Source organism: Sminthopsis crassicaudata, chromosome 3, assembly GCF_048593235.1.
Source record: "Sminthopsis crassicaudata isolate SCR6 chromosome 3, ASM4859323v1, whole genome shotgun sequence".
Lineage (NCBI taxonomy): Eukaryota > Metazoa > Chordata > Mammalia > Dasyuromorphia > Dasyuridae > Sminthopsis > Sminthopsis crassicaudata.
The window spans coordinates 644,043,160-644,049,159 of NC_133619.1; positions in this window are offsets into that span (position 1 = coordinate 644,043,160).

Below are 6,000 nucleotides of genomic sequence, written 5' to 3' on the forward strand. Positions count from 1 at the left end.
ACAGAATCCTCCTGCTGTCCAATTTTCCTATAAAATGTCAGTACATTGTTGAAGAGAAGCTGGAGTCTCTCAGTTGCTTCTGAAGCCATCTCTCCCCAATTCTAGGCAGCTTGAGGTCAAAGATCAGAGCAGTGCTGAAGCATCTCAGATATGGAACTAATCTCACAGGTTATTTAGTGCAACTCCTCCCTGAAGTTTGTCTGCAAAAGATCTGGAAATTGCTCAAGTAGTTTTTCCTTGTGACCATTTCGTCTTTGCAATGGGCCCAATATTGGGAATAAACTGCTTTTAAAGAAGTATCACAGTTCTTACAGCCTAATGTGGCACATTTGTTCCCAGTCTTCCCCCAAACTCCAGCACAGATGGTGCAGCAGGAAGGATGAGAACAAGCATTGACATTCATAGCCTGTTCCCCAGTAAGTGCTTTCTTCACCATATTGGGCCAGTAAGTGATCCCATTATCCCCATTTTACAGTTGAGAAAACTGAAGCAGTTTAAGTGGCTTAGCCAGGAGCACACAGCCAGTGTCTGAGCCCACATTGAAATCCTGGCATTGCTGACCCGGGGCCCAGGGCCCTTGACACTGTACTCCCAGATGTCTCTAATGGAAACTACACAGTGAGTCCCTCCTTCCATGAAGAAGGGGCACCAAGACTGAGTTTTCTGGTTCCAAACTAGCTCCCTGATCTTCCCCTGTACAGGGCCCTAACTTTGGAGAAGTCTACTTAAAACAAAAATACAACAATGTGTTAACTCAGTGGAATTTATGAGATGATGGTTCTCTAGTTTACATGTACTTAGTACTTAGTATGGTGATGTAATGGTTCTCTAGTTCACACATACATAGAGTGATAGGATTCTTACAAGGTACTTATGCACTTAGTCCACACCTTTAAAGGAGTTTATACCTTTAAAGGAGTTCGCTCATTAGTCCACACCTTTAAGAGAGCATACTTTTAAGGAGGTCCCACAAGCCCAGGGAGTACCCACAAGCCCATTCCCTGGGAGGATATAAGGAGCCAGGATTCAGTGGGGAGAATCAGAGGTGATTGAGTCAAGGAGAGGACTTCCTAGGAGAACATCAGGGAAGCTTGAGGAGATTCAGAGAGCCAGGATTTCAGTGGAGAGATTCGCAAGTCCAGGAGATTCACAAGTCTAAAGGAAAAGCCTGCTCATGGACTTCTGGGAGATTCACAACTAGGATAGACTTCTGGGAAACCCACAATCCCAAATTCTTGGAGGCAGAGTCTGATTCATTCCAACTTCAACCTTGCCTGGAAACACTTGGACAAGACTCTTGGGAACCAGAGAGAGAGAGAGAGAGAGAGAGAGAGAGAGAGAGAGAGGCCTCTAAGAAAGCTAACCAAGCCCTAAGTGAAGGGGGACAAGGCTTGAAGGAGAAAATAAAGGATCTAGAGATAAGATTTGGAAAGAGACAGTAAAGGACTTTAACCCCTAGCTGCATTTTGGGATGATGAAACTGAACTGAAACTAAGGCTGCCTCCAGAAGCTCCCCCAGAAACCTGCTCCTAGAAAGGATTACAATTTTAGAGAAACAGAACATTACAATAGGGTGCTGTAATGATGTAATCATACCAAGGTATTTAAGGGATGAGAGGACTGGAAATGAGACACTCCATCTGTGACCATCCTCCTGGTGGCTCTCCTGCCTCCTGTACTCCTCCACTAAGATCAAGACTGGGTCAGACTGAATGAAGGACACAGACTGTGAAGGAGACAATATAGTCTTTTTTTAATTTAATTTTTATTTTATTTTATAATTATAACTTTTTTTTTGACAGTACATATGCATGGGTAATTTTTTACAACATTATCCCTTGCACTTACTTCTGTTCAGATTTTTTCCCTTCCTCCCCCAACCCCCTCCCCCAGATGGCAAGCAGTCTTATACATGTTAAATATATTACAATATATTCTAGATACAATATATGTGTGTAGAACCGAATTTCTTGTTGCACAGGAAGAATTGGATTCAGAAGGTAAAAATAACAGTTTACACTCATTTCCCAGTGTTCCTTTTCTGGATGTAGCTGATTCTGTACATCATTGATCAATTGGAATTGGATTAGCTCTTCTCTATGTTGAAGATATCCACTTCCATCAGCATACATCCTCGTACAGTATCATTGTTGAAGTGTATAATGATCCCCTAGTTCTGCTTGTTTCACTTAGCATCAGTTGATGTAAGTCTCTCCAAGCCTCTCTGTATTTCTCCTGTTGGTCATTTCCTACAGAACAATAATATTCCATAACATTCATATACCATAATTTACCCAACCATTCTCCAATTGATGGACATCCATTCATCTTCCAGCTTCTAGCCACTATGAAAAGGGCTGCCACAAACATTTTGGCACATACAGGTCCCTTTCCCTTCTTTAGTATTTCCTTGGGATATAAGCCCAGTAGTAGTATGGCTGGGTCAAAGGGTATGCACATTTTGATAACTTTTTGGGCATAATTCCAGATTGTTCTCCAGAATGGCTGGATTCTTTCACAACTCCACCAACAATGCATCAGTGTCCCAGTTTTCCCACAGCCCCTCCAACATTCATCGTTATTTGTTCCTGTCATCTTAGCCAATCTGACAGGTGTGTAATGATATCTCAGAGTTGTCTTAATTTGCATTTCTCTGATCAATAGTGATTTGGAACACTCTTTCATATGAGTGGAAATAGTTTTAATTTCATCATCTGAAAATTGTCTGTTCATATCCTTTGACCATTTATCAGTTGGAGAATGGCTTGATTTCTTATAAATTAAAGTCAATTCTTTATATATTTTGGAGATGAGGCCTTTATCAGAACCTTTAACTGTAAAAATGTTTTCCCAATTTGTTACTTCCCTTCTAATCTTGTTTGCATTAGTTTTGTTTGTGCAGAAACTTTTTAATTTGATGTAATCAAAATTTTCTATTTTGTGATCAATAATGGTCTCTAGTTCTCCCTTGGACACAAACTCCTTCCTCCTCCACAAGTCTGAGAGGTAAATCATCCCAGGTTCCTCCAATTTATTTATGATTTCGTTCTTTATGCCTAAATCTTGGACCCATTTTGATCGTATCTTAGTATGTGGTGTTAAATGTGGGTCCATGCCTAGTTTCTGCCATACTAATTTCCAGTTTTCCCAGCAGTTTTTGTCAAATAATGAATTCTTATCCCAAAATTTGGGATCTTTGGGTTTGTCAAAAACACTAGATTGCTATTTTTATTCACTATCTTGCCCTGTGAACCTAACCTATGCCACTGATCAACTAGTCTATTTCTTAGCCAATACCAAATGGTTTTGGTGACTGTTGCTTTATAATATAGTTCTAGATCAGGTACAGCTAGACCACCTTCACTTAATTTTTTTTTTCATTACTTCCCTTGAAATTCTTGACCTTTTGTTGTTCCATATGAATTCTGTTGTTATTTTTTCTAGGTCATTAAAATAGTTTCTTGGGAGTCTGATTGGTATAGCACTAAATAAATAGATTAGTTTAGGAGTATTGTCATCTTAATTATATTCACTCAGCCTATCCAAGAACACTGAATGTCTTTCCAATTATTTAAATCTGACTTTATTTTTGTGGCAAGTGTTTTGTAATTTTGCTCATATAATTTCTGACTCTCCTTTGGTAGATATATTCCCGAATATTTTATACTATCGACCGTTATTTTGAATGGAATTTCTCTTTGTATCTCTTGCTGTTGGATTGTGTTAGTAATGTATAAAAATGCTGAGGATTTATGTGGATTTATTTTGTATCCTGCAACTTTGCTAAAATTGTGAATTATTTCTAAGACAATATAGTCTTTAGACACTATTCCTCTACATCCTTGTGGTGACTATCCTACTGAAACCAAGGCCCTTCTGGAGGTCCTCCAGAAAGCTAGCCCAGACATTACATTCCCCAGTTCTCCCTTAAGCTCCCTAAAGTAAATGCTATGGAGCCCTTCTTAGGAGATCTGGGAACCACCCCGAGCTCTTGCTTGCTTGCTCCCATCAATGGCAGGAACAACAGACTGGCCAAGAATCAGAATGGGACTAACTAAGGTTCCTTGAGTTCAGCAGCAGGAGAATCTCCCCCTGTGGCAGAGAGTCCTTGAATGAACAAAACTAAGGTTTTTATAGATTTCAGTGCGGGGGAAACTGGATAGGGGGCAGGGCAAAGGGTGATTCAGCAAGGTCTCTTTTGCTGGGGCTCAAGGATGATCTAGCATGTCCCATTTGGGGAATTGTATTACAAGTGCTGATGGGAGGAAACAGCCAGATGTGTGAACCCAATGGAGTGATTCTCAGAACGGAGCAGCTTTGCATGCACACTCTTCCCTAAAGAGGACTAAGTTTGTGTCTCTCCATCCTCACCCTTCATTCTCCGTGTCTAGGCTTGTCAGCTCCTAGAGACATCATCTCTCATCTTGAGCAAAGGGAAGCACTGGAGCAAGAAGTCCTGAGGAGCTGCTGCCCAGGTGAGAGAGGTGGAAACAGGTAGATGAGAGCTGTGATTACAGGAGGGTTCTAGGTGTTGTGGTGAAGCAAGACCTCAGCAGGACCTCACTTGGTGTTCTTTTCAGACACTGTATAGAAATGGCATTGTGGATATGGAGCCTCAGTTTTCCCATCTGTAAAATGAGGGAGTTGTACTCCTTGGTCTTTCCCCTCCCTTCCTGAAATACATCTATGATCCTACAAAAAACCATCATAGAGAATTTAGGGGTGGGGAAGTCTCCTCAAAGTGTAAATGGGGCTTAAGCTTTCCAAGCTGAGCTCCCTTTTAATTTTCTTCAAATCAATAAATATTTATTAAGTGGCTGCTTTGTTCCAGATCCTCTGCTGAGCACCAGGAATCTAAATAGATACAAGGAACCTCCCCTGCTCCCAATGAGCTCACAGACTTGTGGGACAAATACCCACAACTGTGTGAGGCAGGGAGGAGTGCTTGAGGCTTCATTTGTGAGCTTGCACTCCTGGGAGGAGGCCTTGGAGAGCCTTAGGAAAGATGGAAGATGGGAGAGCTGGGGAAAGAGAATGAGCTTGCTTTGGGATACAGTAGAAGGAGACCCAGGAAAGGAAGTCCAAATCTGGCCTCAGACACTTAACACTTCCTAGCTATGTGACCCTGGGCATAGTCACTTAACCCTAATTGCCTCAGGGGAAAAAATGTAATTTTAGATTCAATCTTCTTTTTATTATGTGCTATGAAAAATGCTTGTTTTAATCCCTAAATTAAAAATAAAATAAATTTAAAAGAATTAGGGCACTTGAAAAGGGAAAATACTGAGGAAGAAGATGATTCTAAGGGATGATTCACATCTGGAATGGGGCTAGCTTTAGCCAGGAGCATCTTGCATTTAGCAAGCATGTTTCATAGCAAGCAAAGTCCATCAGAGATTGATTTCAAAAGGGAAAAGAATGTGGTTTAGGTGAGCTGAGAAGGATCAAACTGCTCTTGATAAAGATCCAGATTTTTCAGGGAAACCTGGGGTAAGTTCTCTACTGAGAAGGTGAGTAGGGGGTGGAGGATAAATGGAAAGATTTGGAAAAGCTGCTCTGGTGAATGGGATGAGAAGTCAGTTTGGTTGTTGCTCAGTCACTTCACTTCGGCACAACTGTTCATGATGCCATTTGGGATTTTCTTGACAAAGATACAAGAGTGATTTCCTTTTCCAGATAATTTTATAGATGAGGAACTGTGACCAGCCATCCTAACTGACTTGCTCGGGGTCACATAGCTAGGTCAGGTTGGAACTTTAATCTTCCTGACCCAAGATGCTTGTATTGCAGCATCAGCTGCCGCAAGGCTGTCAATTAGGGAGATGTCCGGGCACAGCTTTGCCACAGTGAGGGCCACAGTGAGATTATGTGGCCTAAATTTAAAGTGGGCCAGGTGTCCTGGCTTCATGATTTTCTGTCTCCATTCTGCAGCAAATGAGTAGTAGGAAAACCTGATGCCCCACTTGGACTTAAAGGCTACACTGACAAATCTTCAACCTC